This window comes from Schistocerca piceifrons, chromosome 5, assembly GCF_021461385.2.
Source record: "Schistocerca piceifrons isolate TAMUIC-IGC-003096 chromosome 5, iqSchPice1.1, whole genome shotgun sequence".
Taxonomy (NCBI): Eukaryota; Metazoa; Arthropoda; class Insecta; order Orthoptera; family Acrididae; genus Schistocerca; species Schistocerca piceifrons.
In genome coordinates, this window is record NC_060142.1 from 573,533,926 (window position 1) to 573,548,454 (window position 14,529).

Below are 14,529 nucleotides of genomic sequence, written 5' to 3' on the forward strand. Positions count from 1 at the left end.
AGATCTTACTCTGTCGTTCCTCGGAGCATTAACATGTCACTGCAAACGTGCATCAATTGTTCTACTCCTACAATATGCAAATATGAGTAATGTATCAGAATGATCCGCACAACGAACAATGTTTGGAATGTTTCACAGCCTCTGTAGTGTTTTCGGCTGCCACATGGAGTACCTAAGTTCTACCCACAATATTAACGATTTTTCATTAATCTGAAGTTCAGAAGATACTGGCCCAAAAATCGACGACCGACTATCGAAATATAAGTTTTCAGGTGGTTTCCTAGACCGCTTAAGTGAACGCCAGGATGGACTCTACCTAGGGACGTTGCAGTAGCTGATCCTGCACTGTATTTGGTATTCTTACAAGCATCTGAAATTGTGTCGTTACCACTATAATATCGCATCGAAAGTGTCAATAACGACAGTGTTCCAAGATACTGATTTATTTTCTATGTATTTTAAACACATTTCTAACACAATAGGGCCGGCCGGAGTGGCCGAGCGAGCGGTTCTAGGAGCTACAGTCTGGAACCGCGTGACCGCTACTGTCGCAGGTTCGAAGCCTGCCTCGAGCATGGATGTGTGTGATGTCCTTAGGTTAGTTAGGTTTAAGTAGTTCTAAGTTCTAGGGGAAGTTAAGTTACATAGTGCTCAGAGCCATTTGAACCATTTTTGAACCATTTAACACAATAGGGCATTACATGGAGGAATATGTAAATTGTGTAACGTTTGCATACCACGCACAAGTACAGACATGAACGGTAAAGGACAAATATTTCAAACACAAACACAGAGGCCTTGATATAAATATTGCGCTACGCATAGATATCACTATTACAACGCCTTATCACAAGCATTCTTTCAAGATAAACACTCTCATTTCCAGATGAGATAGTTAATATGACTGATAGACTTCACTAAATTTTATATTTTCGTTATAGTCTTCATATGGTCAGTAATTTTTAATACAACACTTGTATGATTCATACATACCACATTGGACAAAAATATTCAAACACCAAAAACACAGCACATTACCATGACAAATACGGTGTAGGAAATCCATAGACATTCAAAACAGCTTCCAGTCGTTTCGAAATGGGTAAATACAGGTCTCGTATGGTTTTCTATGGAATTTTATACCATTCTTCCTGCAGAGTAGTGGCAAGTTCAGCTAACGATAATGGAGGTGCATAGCGATCACGCATCCTTCTCTCCGAAGTAGACCATGAAGGCTCAATAAGAATGAAATCTGGTAACTGTAGTAACCAGGGGAGAAGCGACAATTCATCCTCGTGGTCACAAAACCAGTCCTGGACGATGCGAGCCGTGTGAACAAGAGCACTGCAGTCTTGAAACGTAGCGTGACCATTGGGTAACAAACACTGTACCTTGGGATGAACCTGATCAGCCAAAATGGTCACATATTCCTGGCAGTAATACGATCTTGCACAGTAATCATGGGGCCCATGTAATACCACGATATGGCTGCCCAAATCATCACCCAATCCCCGCCATGTTTCAGTCTTGGGATGTAAACTAGGCCAGAAGTTGGAAAGAGTGTGAAACAAGGCTCATCCGCCCAAATGAATTTCTTCCATTGCTCCATAGTCCAGGTTTTGTGGCTTCGGCGCCACAGTTTCCTGTTAGGGCCATTTGAGTTAGCTGCTTACCTAGCTCCGTTCGTGTTGTTTTTCTGCTGACAGGATTCGCGATTGCGACGTTCAGTTGTGCGGTGACTTTGGCAGCTGTCACTCTCTTACTTTTCGTCACAATCCTCTTCAATGTCGGTCTCTCGCGATCACTCATCGCGCTGCTTCATCCGCGTTGTGACTTAGCGGATGATATTTTTCCGCATTCCCTGTGTGCGGTTCTGCTCCATTTGATACGGTAGCACCGACCATACGAGCGCCAACAATTTTCCAACGTTCGAATTCAGTTAGCTCCGACATAATGCACTCACAACTACACAGGACACTATTCTGATCACGGTTGAAACTTACAACGTGCTGAGGACACTGCACAGTTGCCGTTCGTGGTCAAGAACAACAGTGCAACCTGCAGGTTTGGTTAGCATCTGCGTTTATGTTCAAACATGCATTTCTCGCTGTGTTTCCTTATTTTTGTCCAATCCCTGTAGAGACTACTTACATTTCAAGCTTCATCAAGCAAGTAGTGAATCGCTGTTCTCCCTCTTGATCCTTTCAATGCTTCCGATGTCAATAAGCTTATATGTGTCGAATCAAAAGAATCCACAATTACTCATATCTGCCATACTGGAACGTCCCTACTTCTGCCCGAACAGAGCCATCGAGCGAGGCGGCCCAGTCAGTGACGAGACAGATGCTGGACTTGTATCAGAAGGAAGGCGCGGCGGCTAAAATCGCCGTCCAGCCATCCGGGCTTTAGGTTTTCCGTGACTTTCCTAAATCACCGAAGGCGAATGTCGGGATAGTTACTTTGAAAGTACACTGTCGGTTTCCGTCCCTATCCTTCCCCAATTCAAGCATGTGCTTCGTCTGTAATGATCTCGTCGCTGATGGAACATAAAAACTTGATGTTCCTTCCTTCCTCTCATTACGAGCCAGCAGTCTGTCTCTAATGATCTCGATGTCGACAGAACATTAAACTCTTGTCTTACTTCTCCGACCTCCTCCCCCTCCCCAACCGACCTACTTCCTTGATTGTTGGTTGGACTACAATGGGGTCCAGTCAGCATCGTAAGGATGTATGTGGAGAGATCTGAAGATGAAGGAAAAACTCAGGTATCAAAATCTGACACTACCACGAGAGCTATTTTATTAATACGAATCTTTCAAATAGCAGTGTTCAGTTAATCCTCAGGCGGAGGAAGGAACAGTTATTAATCGGCGTAAAGTCATCTTCTACATCGTGTGAGCGTGAAGCTGCCTCTTATCAGTATCAACTAAGTTTTCTTTCGATCCCGTTCACGAATGTTGTGAAAGAAACAAATCTTTAGTATTTATTCTAACGTCTTCAATTCCATCATTGTGCTACTAGTGGGATACGGACGGAGTAGTGATTAATATGGTAACTGGATACTCGTTTTCAACGCATCGGCAAGAATTATTTGTGTCACACTGGGTCACGCTATGAATAGTATTCTTGGAATCAGTAGTATCTGTTGTCGGCGGAGTAATGTCGAAAATTCTAAGACACATATGGCATCAGATTACCACATATTTTATGGGTTTTGCAGACTGCACAGCACACGTCCATTAAGTAAATAGAGATAGATTACTGTCATGGCCTGAAATACGAAGGTTATCTGAATTATATGCCACCAGAGTGCTCAACACTGCTGTGAAATTGTGATTTATGTTATAACTGTTGTTACTAGCATTAGTAGTATTACATTAGAACAGTAATACAGTAGCAGCAGTGGTTGTAGTAGTAGTTTTTGTATTGTTATTCAGATAGACTGCCATGGCAAGGAATGACAGAAAACATCTAGAAGTGCTATGGATCAAAGTAATACAGCAACAAAAAGAAATCTGCTTCGATCGAAGCACAGTATTGTCCGTAGTATCTCTCTCTCTATGTGTGTGTGTGTGTGTGTGTGTGTGTGTGTGAGAGAGAGAGAGAGAGAGAGAGAGAGAGAGAGAGAGAGAGAGAGAGAGGTGGCCAAGAAAGAACTTGCCCTTTTTAATCCTTAGTTTACGAATCATGTTCACGAGTACGGCTTGAAAGTCGTAGTACGCATCGCGCTACAACCATTTCGGGATTAGCAGTTGCTCTGCTTGTAATATTTCAGTGTGCCTCACCAGTTGTTGTTGATTTAATGTCAGATTTATGTCCTAAGAACCACTGCCAGATGCTCCATGACAGGGACGTAAGACATAATACAGTAGCCTAATAGCGGAACCTGGAGTGCACTACTTACCAGCCGAGTTTTCTATGAAGAAGCGGCGGGCTAGTACTAGTCACTCAGCAGTGGAGCTTGTAACTCTTGCTGCGCTAACAGACAAATCCTTACCGTAGTTAATGTGCCTGGCTATCGCGATGGATTCTCAAAGTTATTAAACCAGCTTTTCACCAGATGGCCAACGTGTGCCTTCCCGAAGATTCATTTGATGAGAATCCGTTTCAAGCCGTCATGGTGGCGCAACGAACTGTGAAATACGATTTTTTTAATCCATTTCCGTCAGTCGTAGGCGTGATTAACACGTCATTATCGTCTACTAAAGGCAACCCTTCCTTGCCGACGTAGCCATCTCTGTGTCTCGCTTATGTTCCATTCGGTTGAAACTGTTGCGGTTTATTCCACCGAATATAGTTCGCACTAAGGACGTTAGTGGGCTGCCTCTTGATTTCCTTCCCACGATATTTCCTTCAAAGGTGGTGTCTAGAAATTCCTCATGCCGACATCGGTGTATAATTAAGCTCTTACGATCTTCTTTCAATCCCGGATTTGGTTCAAATGGCTCTGAGCACTATGGGACGTAACTCCTAAGCTCATCAGTCCCCTAGAACTTAGAACTACTTAAACTTAACTAACGTAAGGACATCACACACATCCATGCCCGAGGCAGGATTGGAACCTGCGACCGTAGCGGTCGGGCCGTTCCAGACTGTAGCGAATTTAACCGCTTGGCCACCTCGGCCGGCTCAATACCGGATTTCTTGGTGTAGTTTATGTATATCCACAGTGCTATTCCTTCTAATTTGTCCCTGTGCGATTCCCCTCTTAAAATGCTATAAATAACTGGCTTGTCGAATGTCTTCTCTATTTCTGCGTTAAGGCTGTTACATTTTGTGTTTGTTTGTGAAGGTTTGTTTCTAAAGGTTTCTTTTGTCAATGCGATTTGTCTAACAATAGCTTCGCAAACTTATACAACAATGGGTTATTGTGCACCCGAGTAGCAGAAGTCGTTTACGTGCCTTGTATTTTCATTCCTTACCTCCTTGCTGTCTTCCACAATAGTTTGATTTTGTTTCTGTTTCTCCTGAGGTTATAGTGCTTTGTGCCACGACTCAGTATTCGTAATACGTATATAATTAATGTTTTGATTCTCCTAACATTATAGTACCATCTTCAAATACATTGCAGTGTACTTACGAACTATTAATTGGTATTATTTTTATGTTTGTTTATTAGTTTTTGCTGCACGTCCTCTAAACAAATTAAATGTTTAGTGTCTGTGACCTTTTTTTTATAAATTGAGAATCAATCTTTTAAGTCTCTAATCTACCCTAGTTTTGTTCAGTTCTCTGTGTCAAAAGCCTTTTCTAGGCCAGTGGAAATTGCACATTTCCTTGTCCGTTTCAGTTCTTCTTTGTAAAATATGTCCTATGGCTGTTATGGTATTTCTCGTTCCTTTTATCAAAAACTGGTTAAACGCAGAGGTTGATCTTTTTTGGTAATTTTAAGTAGATGGGATAGTAACGCCAATGTTCTGCACATGGAGCCCTCATTGGCATTTTATTTATTTTGACATGATAGTTATTTTCTCCTCAAAGTATTTGTACATAAATCTGTATAACTTCACTCATTTTACGTTATCCCTTGCTTTCTGTAGTACTGCAGCAGATATATTTTCTGTTTCCATTGCTGTCCGATTGTACAGGTTGTTAAAAAATGATGAATTATAATGTATACCCGAGAGGTCCGTAAGCGCTCCTATTTCTCTATTTCGACTATATTTATGTAACTTTTAATATCATTAAAATCGTTTCCAGCTCAAAATACTTCGATATATTCTTCCTCGAATGTGCCTCTTTTTAATACATTTGGAGAGACTTCACCTTTTTTGACGTTAACAATTGATCAGTACATTTCGTCTGTGCTAGCAGATACCGCGGCTTTGGTGTGCCTGGACTGCAAGAATATTTCGTAGATTGACTGTTTTGTAGACATGGTACTCCTTCCTAGCATCCTTCCTGCGATTCGCTATCTAATCAGTGCCCGTCGACAGTAGGTTCAAATCTTAGTACCTCTGGAACTTCGTGTTACTGAATCAAGCGCTCAATGGAGAGCTCGTTTGCTGTGCATGCTTTTTATCGTGATATTGTTTATCTTTAACCAGTTTTTGAGCAGCTGCTTACGTTAGGTAGTACGGAAACAGATCGATCACGTAATAAATGTAGAACGCGACCTCAACTTGCCGAGTATCGATTGGGAGAACTGGGCTGTAAACACAGGCCGTCTTGCGCAATAACGCTGAGCACACACTCCGACGACTGTCTCGAAGAACACGATCGACTGTCCACACAGAACAGAAATATTGAAGGTGTTGGGTCACTAATCAAGTAAGTAAAATTAGGCCTAACTTCTCTACTGTGACATTGTTTTCTAATTTAATGTTTCCTAATTTTACTTCATTTATTGACAGCAGCGCATTATTTCGTTGTGATTTGTACACCGGTGTTGTGTGGGCTATGCACGAAACATCAAATTCTGAAACAATGTTTACGACAGATACACAAAATTTTTCAGAAATAGTGGGAAAAATCATACACATATCAATAACTCAAAAGTACACGCAACGTGATTAAAGGGGTGGTAAAATGGAGCTTCATACGGAGTGAATGCCATTTTTGTCACACAGGTGGTATAGGCACTTTGAGAGTCTAGGAAGGGGCACTGCGAACCGCACATGTCCCCTGAGGACGTCGCAGACACGTTCTACAGGTCCATCGTTCGATGCATTTCGTTAAGAATGTAGATGACACTCAACGACGTCAGTTCTCCAGAAGTGTATCGTCTCAACTCCATGTGGCGCACATTAATCCTTGTCCCATAGATCATGAATACGACATTTCGTAGTGATGTGGAACGTGTCACTTTAACATGAGTTTTCTTTACACGAAACAATTAATTAAGTAATTTTTTACAGTTACTACTTTATATCTAAAAATTCATCTATTGAATAGAAGGAGTTGTCATACAGAAAGTCTTTTAATTTGCTTTTAAATGTTGGTTGGCTATCTGTCAGACTTTTAATGATGTTTGGCAAATGACCAAAGATTTTTGTGGCAGCATAATTCACCCCTTTGTGTGCCAAATTGAAATTTAATCCAGAATAGTGAAGATCGTCCTTTCTTCTAGGGTTGTAACTATGCACTTCGCTGTTGTTTTTGAGTTGGGATGGGTTATTAATGACAAATTTCATAAGTGAATATATGTATTGCGAAGGTACTGTGAATATCCTGAGTTCCTTAAATACATGTCTGCAAGATGATCTTGGGAGCGCTGCAGCTATAATTCTGCGTAAACGCTTTTGTGCAATGAATACTTTCTCTCTTAATGACAAATTGCCCCAAAATATGATGGCATATGAAAGCAGTGAATGAAAATAGGCATAGCAGGCTAATTTACTGATATGTTTATCACTAAAATTTGCAATAACCCTAATAGCATAAATAGCTGAACCTGACCATTTCAGCAGATCATCGATGTGTTTCTTCCAATTCAATTTCTCATCAGTGCACACACCCAGAAATTTTGAATATTCTGCCTTAGCAACAGACTTCTGTTCATAGTCTATATTTATCAATGGTGTTACGCCATTTACTGTACTGAATTGTATAAACTGTGTTTTCTCAAAATTTAGTGAGAGTCCATTTGCAGAGAACCACTTAATAATTTTCTGAAAGACATTATTTACAATTGCCTCCGCTGATTCTGCCTTGTTGGATGTGATTACTATACTTTTATCGTCAGCAAAAAGGAATAGCTTTGCACATTCATGAATATAGAGTGGAAAGTCATTGACATATATTAAGAACCCTGTGGGACACCATTCTAGATACTTCCCCAGTTAGAGGACTCTGCTGATTTTTTCAGGCTATCTGTACTGTTGATTTCAACCTCCTGCATTCTTCCAGTTAAATATGAATTAAACCATTTGTGCACTGTCCCACTCATACCACAATACTTGAGCTTATCTAGAAGAATTTCATGATTCAGACAGTCAAAAGCCTTTCAGAGATCACAAAATATCCCAATGGGTGATGTTTCGTTATTCAGTGCATTTAATATTTGATCAGTGTAAGCATACATAGCATTTTTTGTTGAAAAGCCTTTCTGAAAACCGAACTGACATTTTGTTAGTTCTTAATTTTTACAAATATGTGAAGCTACTCTTGAATACATTACTTTTCAAGAATTTTGGATAAAGTTGTCAGAAGTCAGGTTGGGTGGCAGTTGTTAGCATCAGACCTATCTCCTTTGTTATGCAATGGTTTAACAATAGCATATTTCAGCCTATCATGAAAAATGCCCTGTTTCAGTGAGCAACTACAGAATTCCACATATTTGTTGGGAACAAGCTTTCAGTACCCTGTTGGAAATGCCATCAATTCCATGTGGGTTTTACTTTTGAATGAATTTATTATTTTCCTGATTTCAGTAGGAGAGATGGGTTGATTTTCGATTTTATCAAATTACATAGGTATGACAATTCCATATACTGCCTTGCATTTTCTAAAGAATAGCTGGATCATATTTTCTTTACAACACTATTAAAAATGTTTTCTGCTTCTGATTTCTTGTTAACAAATTTTTCATTGAGTTTGATACAAATAAAGTCTTTCCTGTGCTCTCAGTTGCCCTGTTTCCCTTTTACCAATATTCCAAATTGTTTTAATTTTATTATCAGATGTGCTATTCTCAGACATAATGCACATCCTTCTGGACTTTTTAATAACTTTTCTTAATACAGTGCAGTAGTTTTTATAATGTTTCACTGTTTTGGGATCATTACTCCTCCTAGCTATAGGATACATTTCCCTTTTCTGTTTACAAGATTTTTTATCCCTTTAAGGCTTTTTACATGATTTCTTAAAATTATGTTTCACTGTTTTCTTAAGGAAACTGTTTTAAAATATACTCACAAAGATATCATGAAATAGATTAAATTTTAAATTAGCATCAGGTTCCCTGTACACCTTATCCCAGTCTAACTGTTGCAAGCTTTCCCTAAAACTTTGAATTGTTAAATCATTAATTGAACTCTCTACTTTGGAGGACTGGTTTGCATTACTGTATGGAGCTATATCATATACTGTAACTAGCTGTGCATCATGATGAGACAGACCATCCTTAGCTGGAAAAGCTTTTATTTGATTGAATTTATCTTAGTCTATGAAAACATTATCTGTCAGTGTGCTACTTTCCTGTACCACCCGAGTAGGAAAATCAATAACTGACATCAAATTAAAAGAACCAAGTAATACTTCAAGGCAAGCTTTCAATCGGACTCTTTTAGAAAATCTACATTGAAATTCCTACAAACAATAATTTGCTTTCCTCTATCTGATAGACAGCACAACAAAGAATCCAAGTTTTTCAAAAGTAGTTGAAAATTTCCCAATGGGGACCTATACCAATACACGGCTACAATTATAAAAGTACCATTATTTTGTTTAAGCTCACAAGCACATGCTTCTATATGTTGCTCTACACAAAATTTTCTAGTTTCCAAATTCATCACACTGTGACAGATTTTAACAAATGTGGCAACTCCTCTTCTCTCCATAGTGTCTGTACTTACAACTGCTGAACGCTTATATCCACTTACGTGTACCATTCTCCTCTTCTGTCCATAGTGCCTCTACTTACAGGTGCTGAAAGCTTCTATCCCCCTGCATGTACCATTTCCATACCTGTGACTATATGATGTTCAGACAGGCATAGTACATCTATTCTACCCTCAGTTTCTAAATCTTCTAAACCAACAAGAAGCTTATCCTCTTTGTTTTTTAATTCCCTGGTATTCTGATGCAATGTACTAACATTATTTTTCATTGTGCTTTTATGAGGATCTTGTGACATACTAATATTATTTTTCACTGTACTGTTATGAGAATCATGTGATATTTTAATATCTCTAGTAACTGCCTGTCTGAACTTCTCATTAAGCTTAATTTCAATCAATGTTAAATGATTGGACACTGATCTTAGCCTTAAAAAAAGTACTCCCACGAGTTTCAGTGCCCCGCCCCCCCCTCCCCCCTTTAAAGATTTTGCTATCATCCCGGCCAGTTTACCTTTCCGTTTCCTATTGAGATGCAGGCCATGTCTTGTGAAGTCCCACCGACCAATACCATCAACAGGAACCAAACCTATGCCTGACAAAGTAGCTGCCCGAAGCAGCTGATCTAGCTCCATATTGACTCTAGTGACAGAGCTGCTCAATTGGGGCCGATCATACCGCATGAAAGCAGGACCCAAGCCAACCTTCGTAAGATTCGTTGCAGATGCTATTTTTACCAGGTGTCACTCAATATTGTAGCCCTGGTCCCTATAAATACAGTTTCCTGCTCCACCCACTACCACAACATGATCCTGCTTTGTAAAATCCTTTCACAATGATCCTACATCCTCTATCATTTGGCTAAGACCTGCAGTGGGCGTGAAAACACTTGTGACCTGGTACCTGTCACCTAATTTTTCCCCTAAGATCGGCCCACACTTCTTCCATGGCTACTACCTAACAACAAGACTTTCCTCCTACTTTATACTTTTTTTTGAAACAGTTGATTTCCTAGTGAAAGTCTGTTGAGTGCTGACTACACTTACATCTACTTGAGCCTCTTCCTTAGTTGACTGAGGTACAAGGCAAATCTATTTTTTGTGCCAATGATGAAATTGTCAGATACTGTTCTCTTTCTGTGGCTCCTGTTCCTTGCAACCACTTTCCACCTGTCTTCACCCTGGTCCCCCTTAACCTCACCAGTTCCTCCCCAGCACTATACAGTTCAGCCTGAAGGGCTCTAATCTTCCCTTTCTATTCCGCTATTTCCCTGTCCCTTGAACATAATCTGCAATACGACGGAAGAGACCCATTTGCTTCACCGATTCCCATGACACTGCATTCACCCCAATATAAACATCTGCCACGACAGCTGTACAGAACCCCAGAACTGATTTTCGTATGGCAGCTCAAACACTTCTTGCTCGTGGTTGTTTATAATATTTTTACAGAATTTATCTTGGCAATAACAGTAATATTCTATTAACTACAGATCACAAGAGCCACTAAAATTATGTGGAACACTAATGTACATGTATACTATTAATATAGTAATGTAATGCACTTAAACTAACGTTAAAAATTGAAACTTGTATATCCGTAAAATTAAGCCTAAGATTGTGTATGCGCAACACGTACTTTACGCGTTTTGAAAGGAAATAAAAGATAGAATTTAAAACCTTTAATTCCCCGAGTAGATACGGCACTACTAAATATATGTATAATGAAAACAACCTAAGTTCTTCACTTAATACTTAAAGAAATGTCTTAAATTTGTATGTAAACCTACGTCTGAAGTACGCGGAAACCGGCCATTAGGTTATGTTTTTGTTTTTTTTCGAGAATTACTTTGAAACGAGTGGAACCTTCAATAGATAATATAAAACAAACTCTAATTAACTTACGGTGTAATAGTAACTTAATTGACAGTTATTATACGAGGGTCGGAACTTTAATAGTGGCAACTATTTATTTACAGCTCGTACAAAATAGATACGTGTTTCAAAGTCTTACTGACCTTCAAAGTATTCACCAACATTGTGTATAAACCGTTGCCAGCGATGTGGAAGTCGTAGGATACTTTTAGCAGTGCCAATTGTGTTGACAGTTCGAGCGGTGCAGTCTGTTGCCCCACGAATTTGTAGCAGTTCTGAAGCGAATGCTGTGAAGCGTTTCCTTCAGTTTAGAAATCGAGTTGAATTCACGAGGGCTTAAGTCAGGGGATGCAATAGGTGGTATAGCACTCAGCAGCCCCATCAGCGAAACAAATCAGTAACAGCTTGCAGTGTACGTGCTTGAGCACTGTGCTGCCAAATGATGGTCAGGTCCTAAAGAAAGCGTCATCACTTCTACCTCTAAGCTGGTCGTAGGCTGTGTTCCAAACATGAACAGCTGGTGACTGCTTTGAAGGTCAGTAGAACTTTGAAAAATGTATCTATTTTGTACGAGCTGTAAATAAATAGTTACCACTATGGAAGTTCCGACCCTCGTATAATTAATTAATTCCCTTCGCGAGCTCAATATTCAAGCGTGTGCAAACTGCGTCAGGGCTGCCAACCACAGAGGCGTGCAAAACCCTAAAGACAGGGTCTCCCAGGAACGTTTATTTGAAGCAAAACACTTCATATGAACATATGCCCTCTACCTAATGGGTTCCTAGATTTATGCTACATAGTGATTTATTGAACTTATGGCTTTACACACATCAGTTTTGAATCATAATTAACAATCAGAATGCAAAAAGTTGTGCTGAACAATTCAAACAATGTTGGAAAGGTATAAAATGTTGGTAAGAAGGAACAAATCACAAAGGGAATCCCACACGATTCAATTTTGTGTCCACTCCGATTCCTATGGCTCGAAGACATCCCGAACAAAGCAACGAGGAAGGCTGGCTAGAATAGAATGTCAGAGAGTTTGGGGGGGGGGGGGGGGGCGGCGGGGGGTAAGACACATACTTGCGCACCAGTAGCCCAAAAACAAATGTACATTAAATGTGTTCTTTCTCAGAAACCATTGGGAATAGGCCATATGCCCGTTTGAAGGGTTTTGCTTCAAATGAGCGTTCTTGTTATAGCCTCGAATATTGACCATTCCTCCTGGGACATGCTATACGTAGATTATCTTCTCCCGATGTCATTCAGTTCGTGAATGGCTGTTGGGTTAAAGTGACTATACATTATTTCCAAATCTAAACATATTTGTTGTCGCTTTGCATGCTAACCAAGGAACTCTATTTGAATAAAAGGTTTTCTTTTGATTTAAAGTCAGACAAATGTGTGGAATATCTACTAAAAGTCTCCTCTTTGTGATGAGTGAGGAACATACAGGGTGACAATTATTGAACTATATGAAAAAAACGTAAATTAGATTCAAACTACGGCGTGCACGCACTTTATTTAACATGAAAACGTCACTACAGATATTCGTATTTAGGTTATGATATGTTCGATATGTCTGCCATCGTTGGCGATGATGTGGCGCAGACGAATAGCGAAATTCTGCATGACCCGCTGAAGTGTCAGAACATCGATGCTATCGACGACCTCCTGAATGGCTGTTTCCAGCTCAGCAATGGTTTTGGGGTTGTTGCCGTACACCTTATCTGTAATATAGCCCCACAAAAACGAGTCGCATGTGTTCAGATCCGGAGAATATGTCGACCAATCGGGGCCCATTCCAGTGGCCTCTGAGTACATCAAACACTCTCCTGCTTCAATGGGGTCGGGCTCCATCTTGCACGAACCACACCTTGTCGAAATGTGGGTCACTTTGGACAATGGGGATGAAACCATGTTGCGATATCTTCACGTACCATTCGTTAGTCACCGTGCCATCAAGGAATATCGCACCGATTATTCCGTGACTGGACGTTGCACACCACATACTCACCCGTTGAGCGTGAAGAGACTTCTCGATCGCGAAATGCGGATTCTCCGTCCCCCAAGTGCGCCAATTTTGCTTATTGACGAACCGATCCAAATGAAAGTGGGCGACGTCGCTAAACCAATCCATACAGCGCATATTAATTCCTACTATGCCCCTCGGCCAGCCGTGCAGTTTGAACGTCCAAACGAAAATTATTCAGAAGTTATGACTTTTTAATTTCATATAGTTGAATAATTGGCACCCTGTACATACTACACTCATGAAGCATTCTACACTCCTGGAAATTGAAATAAGAACACCGTGAATTCATTGTCCCAGGAAGGGGAAACTTTATTGACACATTCCTGGGGTCAGATACATCACATGATCACACTGACAGAACCACAGGCACATAGACACAGGCAACAGAGCATGCACAATGTCGGCACTAGTACAGTGTATATCCACCTTTCGCAGCAATGCAGGCTGCTATTCTCCCATGGAGACGATCGTAGAGATGCTGGATGTAGTCCTGTGGAACGGCTTGCCATGCCATTTCCACCTGGCGCCTCAGTTGGACCAGCGTTCGTGCTGGACGTGCAGACCGCGTGGGACGACGCTTCATCCAGTCCCAAACATGCTCAATGGGGGGCAGATCCGGAGATCTTGCTGGCCAGGGTAGTTGACTTACACCTTCTAGAGCACGTTGGGTGGCACGGGATACATGCGGACGTGCATTGTCCTGTTGGAACAGCACGTTCCCTTGTCGGTCTAGGAATGGTAGAACGATGGGTTCGATGACGGTTTGGATGTACCGTGCACTATTCAGTGTCCCCTCGACGATCACCAGTGGTGTACGGCCAGTGTAGGAGATCGCTCCCCACACCATGATGCCGGGTGTTGGCCCTGTGTGCCTCGGTCGTATGCAGTCCTGATTGTGGCGCTCACCTGCACGGCGCCAAACACGCATACGACCATCACTGGCACCAAGGCAGAAGCGACTCTCATCGCTGAAGACGACACGTCTCCATTCGTCCCTCCATTCACGCCTGTCGCGACACCACTGGAGGCGGGATGCACGATGTTGGGGCGTGAGCGGAAGACGGCCTAACGGTGTGCGGGACCGTAGCCCAGCTTCGTGGAGACGGTTGCGAATGGTCCTCGC